The sequence below is a fragment of the Onthophagus taurus genome, chromosome 1 (genome assembly GCF_036711975.1).
Source record: "Onthophagus taurus isolate NC chromosome 1, IU_Otau_3.0, whole genome shotgun sequence".
Taxonomy (NCBI): Eukaryota; Metazoa; Arthropoda; class Insecta; order Coleoptera; family Scarabaeidae; genus Onthophagus; species Onthophagus taurus.
The window spans coordinates 21,754,587-21,778,860 of NC_091966.1; positions in this window are offsets into that span (position 1 = coordinate 21,754,587).

The window sequence follows — 24,274 nt, forward strand, 5'->3', positions numbered from 1 at the left end:
ACCATATTTGTGATATTCAGGCGCCAAATGACATCTTGGATCATGTTGGAGATAAAAAACAAAATGTGCCCAAAACGTGATATTATGACGTTATACGCCGTTCTGAGCCATGTTTGAACTTTCTATCACTTTTGGTTCCGATAATTCTGTCGACCATATATGTGATATTCAGGGGCCAAATGTCATCTGGGAGCATGTTGGAGATAAAAAACAAAATGTGCCCAAAACGTGATATTATGGCGTTATACGCCGTTCTGAGCCATGTTTGAACTTTCTATCACTTTTGGTTCCGATAATGCTGTTGACCATATTTGTGATATTCAGGCGCCAAATGTCATCTTGGAGCATGTTGGAGATAAAAAACAAAATGTGCCCAAAACGTAATATTATGACGTTATACGCCGTTCTGAGCCATGTTTGAACTTTCTATCACTTTTGGTTCCAATAATTCTGTTGACCATATTTGTGATATTCAGGGGCCAAACGTCATCTTGGAGCATGTTGGAGATAAAAAACAAAATGTGCCCAAAACGTGATATTATGACGTTATACGCCGTTCTGAACCATGTTTGAACTTTCTATCACTTTTGGTTCCGATAATTCTGTCGACCATATATGTGATGTTCAGGCGCCAAATGACATGTTGGAGCATGTTGGAGATAAAAAACAAAATGTGCCCAAAACGTGATATTATGACGTTATACGCCGTTCTGAACCATGTTTGAACTTTCTATCACTTTTGGTTCCGATAATTCTGTCGACCATATATGTGATGTTCAGGCGCCAAATGACATGTTGGAGCATGTTGGAGATAAAAAACAAAATGTGCCCAAAACGTGATATTATGACGCTATACGCCGTTCTGAGCCATGTTTGAACTTTCTATCACTTTTGGTTCCGATAATTCTGTTGACCATATTTGTGATATCCAGGCGCCAAATGTCATCTTGGAGCATGTTGGAGATAAAAAACAAAATGTGCCCAAAACGTAATATTATGACGTTATACGCCGTTCTGAGCCATGTTTGAACTTTCTATCACTTTTGGTTCCGATAATTCTGTTGACCATATTTGTGATATTCAGGCGCCAAATGACAACTTGGAGCATGTTGGAGAAAAAAAACAAAATGTGCACAAAACGTGATATTATGACGTTATACGCCGTTCTGAGCCATGTTTGAACTTTCTATCACTTTTGGTTCCGATAATTCTGTTGACCATATTTGTGATATTCAGGCGCCAAATGACATCTTGGAGCATGTTGGAGAAAAAAAATAAAATGTGCCCAAAACGTGATATTATGACGTTATACGCCGTTCTGAGCCATGTTTGAACTTTCTATCACTTTTGGTTCCGATAATTCTGTCGACCATATATGTGATGTTCAGGCGCCAAATGACATGTTGGAGCATGTTGGAGATAAAAAACAAGATGTGCCCAAAACGTGATATTATGACGTTATACGCCGTTCTGAGCCATGTTTGAACTTTCTATCACTTTTGGTTCCGATAATTCTGTTGACCATATTTGTGATATCCAGGCGCCAAATGTCATCTTGGAGCATGTTGGAGATAAAAAACAAAATGTGCCCAAAACGTAATATTATGACGTTATACGCCGTTCTGAGCCATGTTTGAACTTTCTATCACTTTTGGTTCCAATAATTCTGTTGACCATATTTGTGATATTCAGGGGCCAAACGTCATCTTGGAGCATGTTGGAGATAAAAAACAAAATGTGCCCAAAACGTGATATTATGACGTTATACGCCGTTCTGAACCATGTTTGAACTTTCTATCACTTTTGGTTCCGATAATTCTGTCGACCATATATGTGATGTTCAGGCGCCAAATGACATGTTGGAGCATGTTGGAGATAAAAAACAAAATGTGCCCAAAACGTGATATTATGACGTTATACGCCGTTCTGAACCATGTTTGAACTTTCTATCACTTTTGGTTCCGATAATTCTGTCGACCATATATGTGATGTTCAGGCGCCAAATGACATGTTGGAGCATGTTGGAGATAAAAAACAAAATGTGCCCAAAACGTGATATTATGACGTTATACGCCGTTCTGAGCCATGTTTGAACTTTCTATCACTTTTGGTTCCGATAATTCTGTTGACCATATTTGTGATATCCAGGCGCCAAATGTCATCTTGGAGCATGTTGGAGATAAAAAACAAAATGTGCCCAAAACGTAATATTATGACGTTATACGCCGTTCTGAGCCATGTTTGAACTTTCTATCACTTTTGGTTCCGATAATTCTGTTGACCATATTTGTGATATTCAGGCGCCAAATGACAACTTGGAGCATGTTGGAGAAAAAAAACAAAATGTGCACAAAACGTGATATTATGACGTTATACGCCGTTCTGAGCCATGTTTGAACTTTCTATCACTTTTGGTTCCGATAATTCTGTTGACCATATTTGTGATATTCAGGCGCCAAATGACATCTTGGAGCATGTTGGAGAAAAAAAATAAAATGTGCCCAAAACGTGATATTATGACGTTATACGCCGTTCTGAGCCATGTTTGAACTTTCTATCACTTTTGGTTCCGATAATTCTGTCGACCATATATGTGATGTTCAGGCGCCAAATGACATGTTGGAGCATGTTGGAGATAAAAAACAAGATGTGCCCAAAACGTGATATTATGACGTTATACGCCGTTCTGAGCCATGTTTGAACTTTCTATCACTTTTGGTTCCGATAATTCTGTTGACCATATTTGTGATATCCAGGCGCCAAATGTCATCTTGGAGCATGTTGGAGATAAAAAACAAAATGTGCCCAAAACGTAATATTATGACGTTATACGCCGTTCTGGGCCATGTTTGAACTTTCTATCACTTTTGGTTCCGATAATTCTGTTGACCATATTTGTGATGTTCAGGCGCCAAATGTAACATTGGAGCATGTTAGAGATAAAAAACAAAATGTGCCCAAAACGTGATATTATGGCGTTATACGGCGTTCTGAGCCATGTTTGAACTCTCTATCACTTTTGGTTCCGATAATTCTGTCGACCATATATGTGATGTTCAGGCGCCAAATGTCATCTTGGAGCATGTTGGAGATAAAAAACAAAATGTGCCCAAAACGTGATATTATGGCGTGATACGCCGTTCTGAGCCATGTTTGAACTTTCTATCACTTTTGGTTCCGATAATGCTGTTGACCATATTTGTGATATTCAGGCGCCAAATGACATGTTGGAGCATGTTGGAGATAAAAACAAAATGTGCCCAAAACGTGATATTATGACGTTATACGCCGTTCTGAGCCATGTTTGAACTTTCTATCACTTTTGGTTCCGATAATTCTGTTGACCATATTTGTGATATTCAGGCGCCAAATGACATCTTGGAGCATGTTGGAGAAAAAAAATAAAATGTGCCCAAAACGTGATATTATGACGTTATACGCCGTTCTGAGCCATGTTTGAACTTTCTATCACTTTTGGTTCCGATAATTCTGTCGACCATATATGTGATGTTCAGGCGCCAAATGACATGTTGGAGCATGTTGGAGATAAAAAACAAAATGTGCCCAAAACGTGATATTATGACGTTATACGCCGTTCTGAGCCATGTTTGAACTTTCTATCACTTTTGGTTCCGATAATTCTGTTGACCATATTTGTGATATCCAGGCGCCAAATGTCATCTTGGAGCATGTTGGAGATAAAAAACAAAATGTGCCCAAAACGTAATATTATGACGTTATACGCCGTTCTGAGCCATGTTTGAACTTTCTATCACTTTTGGTTCCGATAATTCTGTTGACCATATTTGTGATATTCAGGCGCCAAATGACAACTTGGAGCATGTTGGAGAAAAAAAACAAAATGTGCCCAAAACGTGATATTATGACGTTATACGCCGTTCTGAGCCATGTTTGAACTTTCTATCACTTTTGGTTCCGATAATTCTGTTGACCATATTTGTGATATTCAGGCGCCAAATGACATCTTGGAGCATGTTGGAGAAAAAAAATAAAATGTGCCCAAAACGTGATATTATGACGTTATACGCCGTTCTGAGCCATGTTTGAACTTTCTATCACTTTTGGTTCCGATAATTCTGTTGACCATATATGTGATGTTCAGGCGCCAAATGTAACATTGGAGCATGTTAGAGATAAAAAACAAAATGTGCCCAAAACGTGATATTATGGCGTTATACGGCGTTCTGAGCCATGTTTGAACTTTCTATCACTTTTGGTTCCGATAATTCTGTCGACCATATATGTGATGTTCCGGCGCCAAATGTCATCTTGGAGCATGTTGGAGATAAAAAACAAAATGTGCCCAAAACGTGATATTATGGCGTTATACGCCGTTCTGGGCCATGTTTGAACTTTCTATCACTTTTGGTTCCGATAATTCTGTTGACCATATTTGTGATGTTCAGGCGCCAAATGTAACATTGGAGCATGTTAGAGATAAAAAACAAAATGTGCCCAAAACGTGATATTATGGCGTTATACGGCGTTCTGAGCCATGTTTGAACTCTCTATCACTTTTGGTTCCGATAATTCTGTCGACCATATATGTGATGTTCAGGCGCCAAATGTCATCTTGGAGCATGTTGGAGATAAAAAACAAAATGTGCCCAAAACGTGATATTATGGCGTGATACGCCGTTCTGGGCCATGTTTGAACTTTCTATCACTTTTGGTTCCGATAATTCTGTTGACCATATTTGTGATATTCAGGCGCCAAATGACATGTTGGAGCATGTTGGAGATAAAAAACAAAATGTGCCCAAAACGTGATATTATGACGTTATACGCCGTTCTGAGCCATGTTTGAACTTTCTATCACTTTTGGTTCCCATAATTCTGTTGTCCATATTTGTGATATTCAGGCCCCAAAGGACATGTTGGAGCATGTTGGAGATAAAAAACAAAATGTGCCCAAAACGTGACATTATGACGTTATACGCCGTTCTGAGCCATGTTTGAACTTTCTATCACTTTTGGTTCCGATAATTCTGTCGACCATATATCTGATGTTCAGGCGCCAAATGTAACATTGGAGCATGTTAGAGATAAAAAACAAAATGTGCCCAAAACGTTATATTATGGCGTTATACGGCGTTCTGAGCCATGTTTGAACTTTCTATCACTTTTGGTTCCGATAATTCTGTCGACCATATATGTGATGTTCAGGCGCCAAATGTCATCTTGGAGCATGTTGGAGGTAAAAAACAAAATGTGCCCAAAACGTGATATTATGGCGTTATACGCCGTTCTGGGCCATGTTTGAACTTTCTATCACTTTTGGTTCCGATAATTCTGTTGACCATATTTGTGATGTTCAGGCGCCAAATGTAACATTGGAGCATGTTAGAGATAAAAAACAAAATGTGCCCAAAACGTGATATTATGGCGTTATACGGCGTTCTGAGCCATGTTTGAACTTTCTATCACTTTTGGTTCCGATAATTCTGTCGACCATATATGTGATGTTCAGGCGCCAAATGTCATCTTGGAGCATGTTGGAGATAAAAAACAAAATGTGCCCAAAACGTGATATTATGGCGTTATACGCCGTTCTGGGCCATGTTTGAACTTTCTATCACTTTTGGTTCCGATAATTCTGTTGACCATATTTGTGATATTCAGGGGCCAAATGTCATCTTGGAGCATGTTGGAGATAAAAAATAAAATGTGCTCAAAACGTAATATTATGACGTTATACGCCGTTCTGAGCCATGTTTGAACTTTCTATCACTTTTGGTTCCGATAATTCTGTCGACCATATATCTGATGTTCAGGCGCCAAATGTAACATTGGAGCATGTTAGAGATAAAAAACAAAATGTGCCCAAAACGTTATATTATGGCGTTATACGGCGTTCTGAGCCATGTTTGAACTTTCTATCACTTTTGGTTCCGATAATTCTGTCGACCATATATGTGATGTTCAGGCGCCAAATGTCATCTTGGAGCATGTTGGAGATAAAAAACAAAATGTGCCCAAAACGTGATATTATGGCGTTATACGCCGTTCTGGGCCATGTTTGAACTTTCTATCACTTTTGGTTCCGATAATTCTGTTGACCATATTTGTGATGTTCAGGCGCCAAATGTAACATTGGAGCATGTTAGAGATAAAAAACAAAATGTGCCCAAAACGTGATATTATGGCGTTATACGGCGTTCTGAGCCATGTTTGAACTTTCTATCACTTTTGGTTCCGATAATTCTGTCGACCATATATGTGATGTTCAGGCGCCAAATGTCATCTTGGAGCATGTTGGAGATAAAAAACAAAATGTGCCCAAAACGTGATATTATGGCGTTATACGCCGTTCTGGGCCATGTTTGAACTTTCTATCACTTTTGGTTCCGATAATTCTGTTGACCATATTTGTGATATTCAGGCGCCAAATGACATGTTGGAGCATGTTGGAGATAAAAAACAAAATGTGCCCAAAACGTGATATTATGACGTTATACGCCGTTCTGAGCCATGTTTGAACTTTCTATCACTTTTGGTTCCCATAATTCTGTTGTCCATATTTGTGATATTCAGGCCCCAAATGACATGTTGGAGCATGTTGGAGATAAAAAACAAAATGTGCCCAAAACGTGATATTATGACGTTATACGCCGTTCTGAGCCATGTTTGAACTTTCTATCACTTTTGGTTCCCATAATTCTGTTGTCCATATTTGTGATATTCAGGCCCCAAATGACATGTTGGAGCATGTTGGAGATAAAAAACAAAATGTGCCGAAAACGTGATATTATGGCGTTATACGCCGTTCTGAGCCATGTTTGAACTTTCTATCACTTTTGGTTCCGATAATTCTGTTGACCATATATGTGATGTTCAGGCGCCAAATGACATGTTGGAGCATGTTGAAGATAAAAAACAAAATGTGCCCAAAACGTGATATTATGACGTTATACGCCGTTCTGAGACATGTTTGAACTTTCTATCACTTTTGGTTCCGATAATTCTCTTGACCATATTTGTGATATTCAGGGGCCAAACGTCATTTTGGAGCATGTTGGAGATAAAAAATAAAATGTGCTCAAAACGTAATATTATGACGTTATACGCCGTTCTGAGAGATGTTTGAACTTTCTATCACTTTTGGTTCCGATAATTCTGTTGACCATATATGTGATGTTCAGGCGCCAAATGACATGTTGGAGCATGTTGAAGATAAAAAACAAAATGTGCCCAAAACGTGATATTATGACGTTATACGCCGTTCTGAGCCATGTTTGAACTTTCTATCACTTTTGGTTCCGATAATTCTCTTGACCATATTTGTGATATTCAGGGGCCAAATGTCATCTTGGAGCATGTTAGAGATACAAAACAAAATGTGCCCAAAATGTGATATTATGACGTTATACGCCGTTCTGAGCCATGTTTGAACTTTCTATCACTTTTGGTTCCGATAATTCTGTGGACCATATTTGTGATATTCAGGGGCCAAACGTCATCTTGGAGAATGTTGGAGATAAAAAACAAAATGTGCCCAAAACGTGATATTGTGACGTTATACGCCGTTCTGAGCCATGTTTGAACTTTCTATCACTTTTGGTTCCGATAATTCTGTTGACCATATTTGTGATATTCAGGCGCCAATTGTCATCTTGGAGCATGTTGGAGATAAAAAACAAAATGTGCCCAAAACGTGATATTATGACGTTATACGCCGTTCTGAGCCATGTTTGAACTTTCTATCACTTTTGGTTCCGATAATTCTGTCGACCATATATGTGATGTTCAGGCGCCAAATGATATGTTGGAGCATGTTGGAGATAAAAAACAAAATGTGCCCAAAACGTGATATTATGACGTTATACGCCGTTCTGAGCCATGTTTAAACTTTCTATCACTTTTGGTTCCGATAATTCTGTTGACCATATTTGTGATATCCAGGCGCCAAATTTCATCTTGGAGCATGTTGGAGATAAAAAACAAAATGTGACCAAAACGTAATATTATGACGTTATACGCCGTTCTGAGCCATGTTTGAACTTTCTATCACTTTTGGTTCCGATAATTCTGTTGACCATATTTGTGATATTCAGGCGCCAAATGTCATCTTGGAGCATGTTGGAGATAAAAAACAAAATGTGCCCAAAACGTGATATTATGACGTTATACGCCGCTCTGAGCCATGTTTGAACTTTCTATCACTTTTGGTTCCGATAATTCTGTTGACCATATTTGTGATATTCAGGGGCCAAACGTCATCTTGGAGCATGTTGGAGATAAAAAACAAAATGTGCCCAAAACGTGATATTATGAGGTTATACGCCGTTCTGAGCCATGTTTGAACTTTCTATCAGTTTTGGTTCCGATAATTCTGTTGACTATATTTGTGATATTCAGGCGCCAAATGTCATCTTGGAGCATGTTGGAGATAAAAAACAAAATGTGCCCAAAACGTGATATTATGACGTTATACGCCGTTCTGAGCCATGTTTGAACTTTCTATCACTTTTGGTTCCGATAATTCTGTCGACCATATATGTGATGTTCAGGCGCCAAATGTAACATTGGAGCATGTTAGAGATAAAAAACAAAATGTGCCCAAAACGTGATATTATGGCGTTATACGGCGTTCTGAGCCATGTTTGAACTTTCTATCACTTTTGGTTCCGATAATTCTGTCGACCATATATGTGATGTTCCGGCGCCAAATGTCATCTTGGAGCATGTTGGAGATAAAAAACAAAATGTGCCCAAAACGTGATATTATGGCGTTATACGCCGTTCTGGGCCATGTTTGAACTTTCTATCACTTTTGGTTCCGATAATTCTGTTGACCATATTTGTGATGTTCAGGCGCCAAATGTAACATTGGAGCATGTTAGAGATAAAAAACAAAATGTGCCCAAAACGTGATATTATGGCGTTATACGGCGTTCTGAGCCATGTTTGAACTTTCTATCACTTTTGGTTCCGATAATTCTGTCGACCATATATGTGATGTTCAGGCGCCAAATGTCATCTTGGAGCATGTTGGAGATAAAAAACAAAATGTGCCCAAAACGTGATATTATGACGTTATACACCGTTCTGAGCCATGTTTGAACTTTCTATCACTTTTGGTTCCCATAATTCTGTTGTCCATATTTGTGATATTCAGGCCCCAAATGACATGTTGGAGCATGTTGGAGATAAAAAACAAAATGTGCCCAAAACGTGACATTATGACGTTATACGCCGTTCTGAGCCATGTTTGAACTTTCTATCACTTTTGGTTCCGATAATTCTGTCGACCATATATGTGATGTTCAGGCGCCAAATGTAACATTGGAGCATGTTAGAGATAAAAAACAAAATGTGCCGAAAACGTGATATTATGGCGTTATACGCCGTTCTGAGCCATGTTTGAACTTTCTATCACTTTTGGTTCCGATAATTCTGTTGACCATATTTGTGATATTCAGGGGCCAAACGTCATCTTGGAGCATGTTGGAGATAAAAAATAAAATGTGCTCAAAACGTAATATTATGACGTTATACGCCGTTCTGAGCCATGTTTGAACTTTCTATCACTTTTGGTTCCGATAATTCTGTTGACCATATATGTGATGTTCAGGCGCCAAATGACATGTTGGAGCATGTTGAAGATAAAAAACAAAATGTGCCCAAAACGTGATATTATGACGTTATACGCCGTTCTGAGCCATGTTTGAACTTTCTATCACTTTTGGTTCCGATAATTCTCTTGACCATATTTGTGATATTCAGGGGCCAAACGTCATCTTGGAGCATGTTGGAGATAAAAAATAAAATGTGCTCAAAACGTAATATTATGACGTTATACGCCGTTCTGAGCCATGTTTGAACTTTCTATCACTTTTGGTTCCGATAATTCTGTTGACCATATATGTGATGTTCAGGCGCCAAATGACATGTTGGAGCATGTTGAAGATAAAAAACAAAATGTGCCCAAAACGTGATATTATGACGTTATACGCCGTTCTGAGCCATGTTTGAACTTTCTATCACTTTTGATTCCGATAATTCTCTTGACCATATTTGTGATATTCAGGTGCCAAATGTCATCTTGGAGCATGTTAGAGATACAAAACAAAATGTGCCCAAAATGTGATATTATGACGTTATACGCCGTTCTGAGCCATGTTTGAACTTTCTATCACTTTTGGTTCCGATAATTCTGTTGACCATATTTGTGATATTCAGGGGCCAAACGTCATCTTGGAGAATGTTGGAGATAAAAAACAAAATGTGCCCAAAACGTGATATTATGACGTTATACGCCGTTCTGAGCCATGTTTGAACTTTCTATCACTTTTGGTTCCGATAATTCTCTTGACCATATTTGTGATATTCAGGGGCCAAACGTCATCTTGGAGCATGTTGGAGATAAAAAATAAAATGTGCTCAAAACGTAATATTATGACGTTATACGCCGTTCTGAGCCATGTTTGAACTTTCTATCACTTTTGGTTCCGATAATTCTGTTGACCATATATGTGATGTTCAGGCGCCAAATGACATGTTGGAGCATGTTGAAGATAAAAAACAAAATGTGCCCAAAACGTGATATTATGACGTTATACGCCGTTCTGAGCCATGTTTGAACTTTCTATCACTTTTGGTTCCGATAGTTCTCTTGACCATATTTGTGATATTCAGGGGCCAAACGTCATCTTGGAGCATGTTGGAGATAAAAAATAAAATGTGCTCAAAACGTAATATTATGACGTTATACGGCGTTCTGAGCCATGTTTGAACTTTCTATCACTTTTGGTTCCGATAATTCTGTCGACCATATATGTGATGTTCAGGCGCCAAATGTCATCTTGGAGCATGTTGGAGATAAAAAACAAAATGTGCCCAAAACGTGATATTATGGCGTTATACGCCGTTCTGGGCCATGTTTGAACTTTCTATCACTTTTGGTTCCGATAATTCTGTTGACCATATTTGTGATATTCAGGCGCCAAATGACATGTTGGAGCATGTTGGAGATAAAAAACAAAATGTGCCCAAAACGTGATATTATGACGTTATACGCCGTTCTGAGCCATGTTTGAACTTTCTATCACTTTTGGTTCCCATAATTCTGTTGTCCATATTTGTGATATTCAGGCCCCAAATGACATGTTGGAGCATGTTGGAGATAAAAAACAAAATGTGCCCAAAACGTGATATTATGACGTTATACGCCGTTCTGAGCCATGTTTGAACTTTCTATCACTTTTGGTTCCGATAATTCTGTCGACCATATATGTGCTGTTCAGGCGCCAAATGTAACATTGGAGCATGTTAGAGATAAAAAACAAAATGTGCCGAAAACGTGATATTATGGCGTTATACGCCGTTCTGAGCCATATTTGAACTTTCTATCACTTTTGGTTCCGATAATTCTGTTGACCATATATGTGATGTTCAGGCGCCAAATGACATGTTGGAGCATGTTGAAGATAAAAAACAAAATGTGCCCAAAACGTGATATTATGACGTTATACGCCGTTCTGAACCATGTTTGAACTTTCTATCACTTTTGGTTCCGATAATTCTCTTGACCATATTTGTGATATTCAGGGGCCAAACGTCATCTTGGAGCATGTTGGAGATAAAAAATAAAATGTGCTCAAAACGTAATATTATGACGTTATACGCCGTTCTGAGCCATGTTTGAACTTTCTATCACTTTTGGTTCCGATAATTCTGTTGACCATATATGTGATGTTCAGGCGCCAAATGACATGTTGGAGCATGTTGAAGATAAAAAACAAAATGTGCCCAAAACGTGATATTATGACGTTATACGCCGTTCTGAGCCATGTTTGAACTTTCTATCACTTTTGATTCCGATAATTCTCTTGACCATATTTGTGATATTCAGGTGCCAAATGTCATCTTGGAGCATGTTAGAGATACAAAACAAAATGTGCCCAAAATGTGATATTATGACGTTATACGCCGTTCTGAGCCATGTTTGAACTTTCTATCACTTTTGGTTCCGATAATTCTGTTGAGCATATTTGTGATATTCAGGGGCCAAACGTCATCTTGGAGAATGTTGGAGATAAAAAACAAAATGTGCCCAAAACGTGATATTATGACGTTATACGCCGTTCTGAGCCATGTTTGAACTTTCTATCACTTTTGGTTCCGATAATTCTCTTGACCATATTTGTGATATTCAGGGGCCAAACGTCATCTTGGAGCATGTTGGAGATAAAAAATAAAATGTGCTCAAAACGTAATATTATGACGTTATACGCCGTTCTGAGCCATGTTTGAACTTTCTATCACTTTTGGTTCCGATAATTCTGTTGACCATATATGTGATGTTCAGGCGCCAAATGACATGTTGGAGCATGTTGAAGATAAAAAACAAAATGTGCCCAAAACGTGATATTATGACGTTATACGCCGTTCTGAGCCATGTTTGAACTTTCTATCACTTTTGGTTCCGATAATTCTCTTGACCATATTTGTGATATTCAGGGGCCAAACGTCATCTTGGAGCATGTTGGAGATAAAAAATAAAATGTGCTCAAAACGTAATATTATGACGTTATACGCCGTTCTGAGCCATGTTTGAACTTTCTATCACTTTTGGTTCCGATAATTCTGTTGACCATATATGTGATGTTCAGGCGCCAAATGACATGTTGGAGCATGTTGAAGATAAAAAACAAAATGTGCCCAAAACGTGATATTATGACGTTATACGCCGTTCTGAGCCATGTTTGAACTTTCTATCACTTTTGGTTCCGATAATTCTCTTGACCATATTTGTGATATTCAGGGGCCAAACGTCATCTTGGAGCATGTTGGAGATAAAAAATAAAATGTGCTCAAAACGTAATATTATGACGTTATACGCCGTTCTGAGCCATGTTTGAACTTTCTATCACTTTTGGTTCCGATAATTCTGTTGACCATATATGTGATGTTCAGGCGCCAAATGACATGTTGGAGCATGTTGAAGATAAAAAACAAAATGTGCCCAAAACGTGATATTATGACGTTATACGGCGTTCTGAGGCATGTTTGAACTTTCTATCACTTTTGGTTCCGATAATTCTCTTGACCATATTTGTGATATTCAGGGGCCAAACGTCATCTTGGAGCATGTTGGAGATAAAAAACAAAATGTGCTCAAAACGTAATATTATGACGTTATACGCCGTTCTGAGCCATGTTTGAACTTTCTATCACTTTTGGTTCCGATAATTCTGTTGACCATATATGTGATGTTCAGGCGCCAAATAACATGTTGGAGCATGTTGAAGATAAAAAACAAAATGTGCCCAAAACGTGATATTATGACGTTATACGCCGTTCTGAGCCATGTTTGAACTTTCTATCACTTTCGGTTCCGATAATTCTCTTGACCATATTTGTGATATTCAGGGGCCAAACGTCATCTTGGAGCATGTTGGAGATAAAAAATAAAATGTGCTCAAAACGTAATATTATGACGTTATACGCCGTTCTGAGCCATGTTTGAACTTTCTATCACTTTTGGTTCCGATAATTCTGTTGACCATATATGTGATGTTCAGGCGCCAAATGACATGTTGGAGCATGTTGAAGATAAAAAACAAAATGTGCCCAAAACGTGATATTATGACGTTATACGCCGTTCTGAGCCATGTTTGAACTTTCTATCACTTTTGGTTCCGATAATTCTCTTGACCATATTTGTGATATTCAGGGGCCAAACGTCATCTTGGAGCATGTTGGAGATAAAAAATAAAATGTGCTCAAAACGTAATATTATGACGTTATACGCCGTTCTGAGCCATGTTTGAACTTTCTATCACTTTTGGTTCCGATAATTCTGTTGACCATATATGTGATGTTCAGGCGCCAAATGACATGTTGGAGCATGTTGAAGATAAAAAACAAAATGTGCCCAAAACGTGATATTATGACGTTATACGGCGTTCTGAGGCATGTTTGAACTTTCTATCACTTTTGGTTCCGATAATTCTCTTGACCATATTTGTGATATTCAGGGGCCAAACGTCATCTTGGAGCATGTTGGAGATAAAAAACAAAATGTGCTCAAAACGTAATATTATGACGTTATACGCCGTTCTGAGCCATGTTTGAACTTTCTATCACTTTTGGTTCCGATAATTCTGTTGACCATATATGTGATGTTCAGGCGCCAAATAACATGTTGGAGCATGTTGAAGATAAAAAACAAAATGTGCCCAAAACGTGATATTATGACGTTATACGCCGTTCTGAGCCATGTTTGAACTTTCTATCACTTTTGGTTCCGATAATTCTGTTGACCATATATGTGATGTTCAGGCGCCAAATAACATGTTGGAGCATGTTGAAGATAAAAAACAAAATGTGCCCAAAACGTGATATTATGACGTTATACGCCGTTCTGAGCCATGTTTGAACTTTCTATCACTTTTGGTACCGATAATTCTGTTGACCATATTTGCGATATTCAGGCACCAAATGTCATCTTGGAGCATGTTGGAGATAAAAAACAAAATGTGCCCAAAACGTGATATTATGACGTTATACGCCGTTCTGAGCCATGTTTGAACTTTCTATCACTTTTGGTTCCGATAATTCTGTTGACCATATTTGTGATATTCAGGCGCCAAATGTCATCTTGGAGCATGTTGGAGATAAAAAACAAAATGTGCCCAAAACGTGATATTATGACGTTATACGGCGTTCTGAGCCATGTTTGAACTTTCTATCACTTTTGGTTCCGATAATTCTGTCGACCATATATGTGATATTCAGGGGCCAAATGTCATCTTGGAGCATGTGGAGATAAAAAACAAAATGTGCCCAAAACGTGATATTATGACGTTATACGCCGTTCTGAGCCATGTTTGAACTTTCTATCACTTTTGGTTCCGATAATTCTGTCGACCATATATGTGATGTTCATGCGCCAAATGTAACATTGGAGCATATTAGAGATAAAAAACAAAATGTGCCCAAAACGTGATATTATGGCGTTATACGCCGTTCTGAGCCATGTTTGAACTTTCTATCACTTTTGGTTCCGATAATTCTGTTGACCATATTTGTGATATTCAGGCGCCAAATGACATCTTGGAGCATGTTGGAGATAAAAAACAAAATGTGCCCAAAACGTGATATTATGACGTTATACGCCGTTCTGAGCCATGTTTGAACTTTCTATCACTTTTGGTTCCGATAATTCTGTTGACCATATTTGTGATATTCACCCGCCAAATGACATCTAGGAGCATGTTGGAGATAAAAAACAAAATGTGCCCAAAACGTGATATAATGACGTTATACGCTGTTCTGAGCCATGTTTGAACTTTCTATCACTTTTGGTTCCGATAATTCTGTCGACCATATATGTGATATTCAGGGGCCAAATGTCATCTGGGAGCATGTTGGAGATAAAAAACAAAATGTGCCCAAAACGTGATATTATGGCGTTATACGCCGTTCTGAGCCATGTTTGAACTTTCTATCACTTTTGGTTCCGATAATGCTGTTGACCATATTTGTGATATTCAGGGGCCAAACGTCATCTTGGAGCATGTTGGAGATAAAAAACAAAATGTGCCCTAAACGTGATATTATGACGTTATACGCCGTTCTGAGCCATGTTTTAACTTTCTATCACTTTTGGTTCCGATAATTCTGTCGACCATATATGTGATGTTCAGGCGCCAAATGACATGTTGGAGCATGTTGGAGATAAAAAACAAAATGTGCCCAAAACGTGATATTATGACGTTATACGCCGTTCTGAGCCATGTTTGAGCTTTCTATCACTTTTGGTTCCGATAATTCTGTTGACCATATTTGTGATATCCAGGCGCCAAATGTCATCTTGGAGCATGTTGGAGATAAAAAACAAAATGTGCCCAAAACGTGATATTATGCCGTTATACGCCGTTCTGAGCCATGTTTGAACTTTCTATCACTTTTGGTTCCGATAATTCTGTTGACCATATTTGTGATATCCAGGCGCCAAATGTCATCTTGGAGCATGTTGGAGATAAAAAACAAAATGTGCCCAAAACGTGATATTATGACGTTATACGCCGTTCTGAGCCATGTTTGAACTTTCTATCACTTTTGGTTCCGATAATTCTGTTGACCATATTTGTGATATTCAGGCGCCAAATGACATCTTGGAGCATGTTGAAGATAAAAAACAAAATGTGCCCAAAACGTGATATTATGACGTTATACGCCGTTCTGAGCCATGTTTGAACTTTCTATCACTTTTGGTTCCGATAATTCTGTCGACCATATATGTGATATTCAGGGGCCAAATGTCATCTGGGAGCATGTTGGAGATAAAAAACAAAATGTGCCCAAAACATGATATTATGGCGTTATACGCCGTTCTGAGCCATGTTTGAACTTTCTATCACTTTTGGTTCCGATAATGCTGTTGACCATATTTGTGATATTCAGGCGCCAAATGTCATCTTGGAGCATGTTGGAGATAAAAAACAAAATGTGCCCAAAACGTGATATTATGACGTTATACGGCGTTCTGAGCTATGTTTGAACTTTCTATCACTTTTGGTTCCGATAATTCTGTTGACCATATTTGTGATATTCAGGAGCCAAACGTCATCTTGGAGAATGTTGGAGATAAAAAACAAAATGTGCCCAAAACGTGATATTATGACGTTATACGCCGTTCTGAGCCATGTTTGAACTTTCTATCACTTTTGGTTCCGATAATTCTGTTGACCATATTTGTGATATTCAGGCGCCAATTGTCATCTTGGAGCATGTTGGAGATAAAAAACAAAATGTGCCCAAAACGTGATATTATGACGTTATACGCCGTTCTGAGCCATGTTTGAACTTTCTATCACTTTTGGTTCCGATAATTCTGTTGACCATATTTGTGATATTCAGGCGCCAAATGTCATCTTGGAGCATGTTGGAGATAAAAAACAAAATGTGCCCAAAACGTGATATTATGACGTTATACGGCGTTCTGAGCCATGTTTGAACTTTCTATCACTTTTGGTTCCGATAATTCTGTCGACCATATATGTGATATTCAGGGGCCAAATGTCATCTTGGAGCATGTGGAGATAAAAAACAAAATGTGCCCAAAACGTGATATTATGACGTTATACGCCGTTCTGAGCCATGTTTGAACTTTCTATCACTTTTGGTTCCGATAATTCTGTCGACCATATATGTGATGTTCATGCGCCAAATGTAACATTGGAGCATATTAGAGATAAAAAACAAAATGTGCCCAAAACGTGATATTATGGCGTTATACGCCGTTCTGAGCCATGTTTGAACTTTCTATCACTTTTGGTTCCGATAATTCTGTTGACCATATTTGTGATATTCAGGCGCCAAATGACATCTTGGAGCATGTTGGAGATAAAAAACAAAATGTGCCCAAAACGTGATATTATGACGTTATACGCCGTTCTGAGCCATGTTTGAACTTTCTATCACTTTTGGTTCCGATAATTCTGTTGACCATATTTGTGATATTCACCCGCCAAATGACATCTAGGAGCATGTTGGAGATAAAAAACAAAATGTGCCCAAAACGTGATATAATGACGTTATACGCTGTTCTGAGCCATGTTTGAACTTTCTATCACTTTTGGTTCCGATAATTCTGTCGACCATATATGTGATATTCAGGGGCCAAATGTCATCTGGGAGCATGTTGGAGATAAAAAACAAAATGTGCCCAAAACGTGATATTATGGCGTTATACGCCGTTCTGAGCCATGTTTGAACTTTCTATCACTTTTGGTTCCGATAATGCTGTTGACCATATTTGTGATATTCAGGGGCCAAACGTCATCTTGGAGCATGTTGGAGATAAAAAACAAAATGTGCCCTAAACGTGATATTATGACGTTATACGCCGTTCTGAGCCATGTTTTAACTTTCTATCACTTTTGGTTCCGATAATTCTGTCGACCATATATGTGATGTTCAGGCGCCAAATGACATGTTGGAGCATGTTGGAGATAAAAAACAAAATGTGCCCAAAACGTGATATTATGACGTTATACGCCGTTCTGAGCCATGTTTGAGCTTTCTATCACTTTTGGTTCCGATAATTCTGTTGACCATATTTGTGATATCCAGGCGCCAAATGTCATCTTGGAGCATGTTGGAGATAAAAAACAAAATGTGCCCAAAACGTGATATTATGCCGTTATACGCCGTTCTGAGCCATGTTTGAACTTTCTATCACTTTTGGTTCCGATAATTCTGTTGACCATATTTGTGATATCCAGGCGCCAAATGTCATCTTGGAGCATGTTGGAGATAAAAAACAAAATGTGCCCAAAACGTGATATTATGACGTTATACGCCGTTCTGAGCCATGTTTGAACTTTCTATCACTTTTGGTTCCGATAATTCTGTTGACCATATTTGTGATATTCAGGCGCCAAATGACATCTTGGAGCATGTTGAAGATAAAAAACAAAATGTGCCCAAAACGTGATATTATGACGTTATACGCCGTTCTGAGCCATGTTTGAACTTTCTATCACTTTTGGTTCCGATAATTCTGTCGACCATATATGTGATATTCAGGGGCCAAATGTCATCTGGGAGCATGTTGGAGATAAAAAACAAAATGTGCCCAAAACATGATATTATGGCGTTATACGCCGTTCTGAGCCATGTTTGAACTTTCTATCACTTTTGGTTCCGATAATGCTGTTGACCATATTTGTGATATTCAGGCGCCAAATGTCATCTTGGAGCATGTTGGAGATAAAAAACAAAATGTGCCCAAAACGTGATATTATGACGTTATACGGCGTTCTGAGCTATGTTTGAACTTTCTATCACTTTTGGTTCCGATAATTCTGTTGACCATATTTGTGATATTCAGGAGCCAAACGTCATCTTGGAGAATGTTGGAGATAAAAAACAAAATGTGCCCAAAACGTGATATTATGACGTTATACGCCGTTCTGAGCCATGTTTGAACTTTCTATCACTTTTGGTTCCGATAATTCTGTTGACCATATTTGTGATATTCAGGCGCCAATTGTCATCTTGGAGCATGTTGGAGATAAAAAACAAAATGTGCCCAAAACGTGATATTATGACGTTATACGGCGTTCTGAGCTATGTTTGAACTTTCTATCACTTTTGGTTCCGATAATTCTGTTGACCATATTTGTGATATTCAGGAGCCAAATGACATCCTGGAGCATGTTGGAGATAAAAAACAAAATGTGCCCAAAACGTGATATTATGGCGTTATACGGCGTTCTGAGGCATGTTTGAACTTTCTATCACTTTTGGTTCCGATAATTCTGTTGACCATATTTGTGATATTCAGGGGCCAAACGTCATCTTGGAGCATGTTGGAGATAAAAAACAAAATGTGCTCAAAACGTAATATTATGACGTTATACGCCGTTCTGAGCCATGTTTGAACTTTCTATCACTTTTGGTTCCGATAATTCTGTTGACCATATATGTGATGTTCAGGCGCCAAATGACATGTTGGAGCATGTTGAAGATAAAAAACAAAATGTGCCCAAAACGTGATATTATGACGTTATACGCCGTTCTGAGCCATGTTTGAACTTTCTATCACTTTTGGTTCCGATAATTCTCTTGACCATATTTGTGATATTCAGGGGCCAAATGTCATCTTGGAGCATGTTGGAGATACAAAACAAAATGTGCCCAAAACGTGATATTATGACGTTATACGCCGTTCTGAGCCATGTTTGAACTTTCTATCACTTTTGGTTCCGATAATTCTGTGGACAATATTTGTGATATTCAGGGGCCAAACGTCATCTTGGAGCATGTTGGAGATAAAAAACAAAATGTGCCCAAAACGTGATATTATGACGTTATACGCCGTTCTGAGCCATGTTTGAACTTTTTATCACTTTTGGTTCCGATAATTCTGTTGACCATATTTGTGATATTCAGGCGCCAATTGTCATATTGGAGCATGTTGGAGATAAAAAACAAAATGTGCCCAAAACGTGATATTATGACGTTATACGGCGTTCTGAGCCATGTTTGAACTTTCTATCACTTTTGGTTCCGATAATTCTGTTGACCATATTTGTGATATTCAGGCGCCAAATGTCATCTTGGAGCATGTTGGAGATAAAAAACAAAATGTGCCCAAAACGTGATATTATGACGTTATACGGCGTTCTGAGCCATGTTTGAACTTTCTATCACTTTTGGTTCCGATAATTCTGTCGACCATATATGTGATATTCAGGGGCCAAATGTCATCTTGGAGCATGTGGAGATAAAAAACAAAATGTGCCCAAAACGTGATATTATGACGTTATACGCCGTTCTGAGCCATGTTTGAACTTTCTATCACTTTTGGTTCCGATAATTCTGTCGACCATATATGTGATGTTCATGCGAAAATGTAACATTGGAGCATATTAGAGATAAAAAACAAAATGTGCCCAAAACGTGATATTATGACGTTATACGCCGTTCTGAGCCATGTTTGAACTTTCTATCACTTTTGGTTCCGATAATTCTGTTGACCATATTTGTGATATCCAGGCGCCAAATGTCATCTTGGAGCATGTTGGAGATAAAAAACAAAATGTGCCCAAAACGTAATATTATGACGTTATACGCCGTTCTGAGCCATGTTTGAACTTTCTATCACTTTTGGTTCCGATAATTCTGTTGACCATATTTGTGATATTCAGGCGCCAAATATGTCATCTTGGAGCATGTTGGAGATAAAAAACAAAATGTGCCCAAAACGTAATATTATGACGTTATACGCCGTTCTGAGCCATGTTTGAACTTTCTATCACTTTTGGTTCCGATAATTCTGTCGACCATATATGTGATGTTTAGGCGTCAAATGTCATCTTGGAGCATGTTGGAGATAAAAAACAAAATGTGCCCAAAACGTGATATTATGTCGTTATACGCCGTTCTGAGCCATGTTTGAACTTTCTATCACTTTTGGTTCCGATAATTCTGTCGACCATATATGTGATATTCAGGGGCCAAATGTCATCTTGGAGCATGTTGGAGATTAAAACAAAATGTACCCAAAACGTGATATTATGACGTTATACGCCGTTCTGAGCCATGTTTGAACTTTCTATCACTTTTGGTTCCGATAATTCTGTTGACCATATTTGCGATATTCAGGCGCCCAATGTCATCTTGGAGCATGTTGGAGATAAAAAATAAAATGTGCCCAAAACGTGATATTGTGACGTTATATGCCGTTCTGAGCCATGTTTGAACTTTCTATCACTTTTGGTTCCGATAATTCTGTCGACCATATATGTGATGTTCATGCGCCAAATGTAACATTGGAGCATATTAGAGATAAAGAACAAAATGTGCCCAAAACGTGATATTATGGCGTTATACGCCGTTCTGAGCCATGTTTGAACTTTCTATCACTTTTGGTTCCGATAATTCTGTCGACCATATATGTGATATTCAGGGGCCAAATGTCATCTTGGAGCATGTGGAGATAAAAAACAAAATGTGCCCAAAACGTGATATTATGACGTTATACGCCGTTCTGAGCCATGTTTGAACTTTCCATCACTTTTGGTTCCGATAATTCTGTTGACCATATTTGTGATATTCAGGCGCCAAATGACATGTTGGAGCATGTTGGAGATAAAAACAAAATGTGCCCAAAACGTGATATTATGACGTTATACGCCGTTCTGAGCCATGTTTGAACTTTCTATCACTTTTGGTTCCGATAATTCTGTGGTACATATTTGTGATATTCAGGGGCCAAACGTCATCTTGGAGCATGTTGGAGATAAAAAACAAAATGTGCCCAAAACGTAATATTATGACGTTATACGCCGTTCTGAGCCATGTTTGAACTTTCTATCACTTTTGGTTCCGATAATTCTGTTGACCATATTTGTGATATTCAGGGGCCAAACGTCATCTTGGAGCATGTTGGAGATAAAAAACAAAATGTGCCCAAAACGTGATATTATGACGTTATACGCCGTTCTGAGCCATGTTTGAACTTTCTATCACTTTTGGTTCCGATAATTCTGTTGACCATATTTGTGATATTCAGGCGCCAAATGACATCTTGGATCATGTTGGAGATAGAAAACAAAATGGGCCCAAAACGTGATATTATGACGTTATACGCCGTTCTGAGCCATGTTTGAACTTTCTATCACTTTTGGTTCCGATAATTCTGTCGACCATATATGTGATATTCAGGGGCCAAATGTCATCTGGGAGCATGTTGGAGATAAAAAACAAAATGTGCCCAAAACGTGATATTATGGCGTTATACGCCGTTCTGAGCCATGTTTGAACTTTCTATCACTTTTGGTTCCGATAATGCTGTTGACCATATTTGTGATATTCAGGCGCCAAATGTCATCTTGGAGCATGTTGGAGATAAAAAACAAAATGTGCCCAAAACGTAATATTATGACGTTATACGCCGTTCTGAGCCATGTTTGAACTTTCTATCACTTTTGGTTCCGATAATTCTGTTGACCATATTTGTGATATTCAGGCGCCAAATGACATCTTGGATCATGTTGGAGATAGAAAACAAAATGGGCCCAAAACGTGATATTATGACGTTATACGCCGTTCTGAGCCATGTTTGAACTTTCTATCACTTTTGGTTCCGATAATTCTGTGGTCCATATTTGTGATATTCAGGGGCCAAACGTCATCTTGGAGCATGTTGGAGATAAAAAACAAAATGTGCCCAAAACGTAATATTATGACGTTATACGCCGTTCTGAGCCATGTTTGAACTTTCTATCACTTTTGGTTCCGATAATTCTGTTGACCATATTTGTGATATTCAGGGGCCAAACGTCATCTTGGAGCATGTTGGAGATAAAAAACAAAATGTGCCCAAAACGTGATATTATGACGTTATACGCCGTTCTGAGCCATGTTTGAACTTTCTATCACTTTTGGTTCCGATAATTCTGTTGACCATATTTGTGATATTCAGGCGCCAAATGACATCTTGGATCATGTTGGAGATAGAAAACAAAATGGGCCCAAAACGTGATATTATGACGTTATACGCCGTTCTGAGCCATGTTTGAACTTTCTATCACTTTTGGTTCCGATAATTCTGTCGACCATATATGTGATATTCAGGGGCCAAATGTCATCTGGGAGCATGTTGGAGATAAAAAACAAAATGTGCCCAAAACGTGATATTATGGCGTTATACGCCGTTCTGAGCCATGTTTGAACTTTCTATCACTTTTGGTTCCGATAATGCTGTTGACCATATTTGTGATATTCAGGCGCCAAATGTCATCTTGGAGCATGTTGGAGATAAAAAACAAAATGTGCCCAAAACGTAATATTATGACGTTATACGCCGTTCTGAGCCATGTTTGAACTTTCTATCACTTTGGTTCCGATAATTCTGTTGACCATATTTGTGATATTCAGGCGCCAAATGACAACTTGGAGCATGTTGGAGAAAAAAAACAAAATGTGCCCAAAACGTGATATTATGACGTTATACGCCGTTCTGAGCCATGTTTGAACTTTCTATCACTTTTGGTTCCGATAATTCTGTTGACCATATTTGTGATATTCAGGCGCCAAATGACATCTTGGAGCATGTTGGAGAAAAAAAATAAAATGTGCCCAAAACGTGATATTATGACGTTATACGCCGTTCTGAGCCATGTTTGAACTTTCTATCACTTTTGGTTCCGATAATTCTGTCGACCATATATGTGATGTTCAGGCGCCAAATGACATGTTGGAGCATGTTGGAGATAAAAAACAAGATGTGCCCAAAACGTGATATTATGACGTTATACGCCGTTCTGAGCCATGTTTGAACTTTCTATCACTTTTGGTTCCGATAATTCTGTTGACCATATTTGTGATATCCAGGCGCCAAATGTCATCTTGGAGCATGTTGGAGATAAAAAACAAAATATGCCCAAAACGTAATATTATGACATTATACGCCGTTCTGAGCCATGTTTGAACTTTCTATCACTTTTGGTTCCGATAATTCTGTTGACCATATTTGTGATATTCAGGCGCCAAATGACATCTTGGAGCATGTTGGAGAAAAAAAACAAAATGTGCCCAAAACGTGATATTATGACGTTATACGCCGTTCTGAGCCATGTTTGAACTTTCTATCACTTTTGGTTCCGATAATTCTGTTGACCATATTTGTGATATTCAGGCGCCAAATGACATCTTGGAGCATGTTGGAGAAAAAAAATAAAATGTGCCCAAAACGTGATATTATGACGTTATACGCCGTTCTGAGCCATGT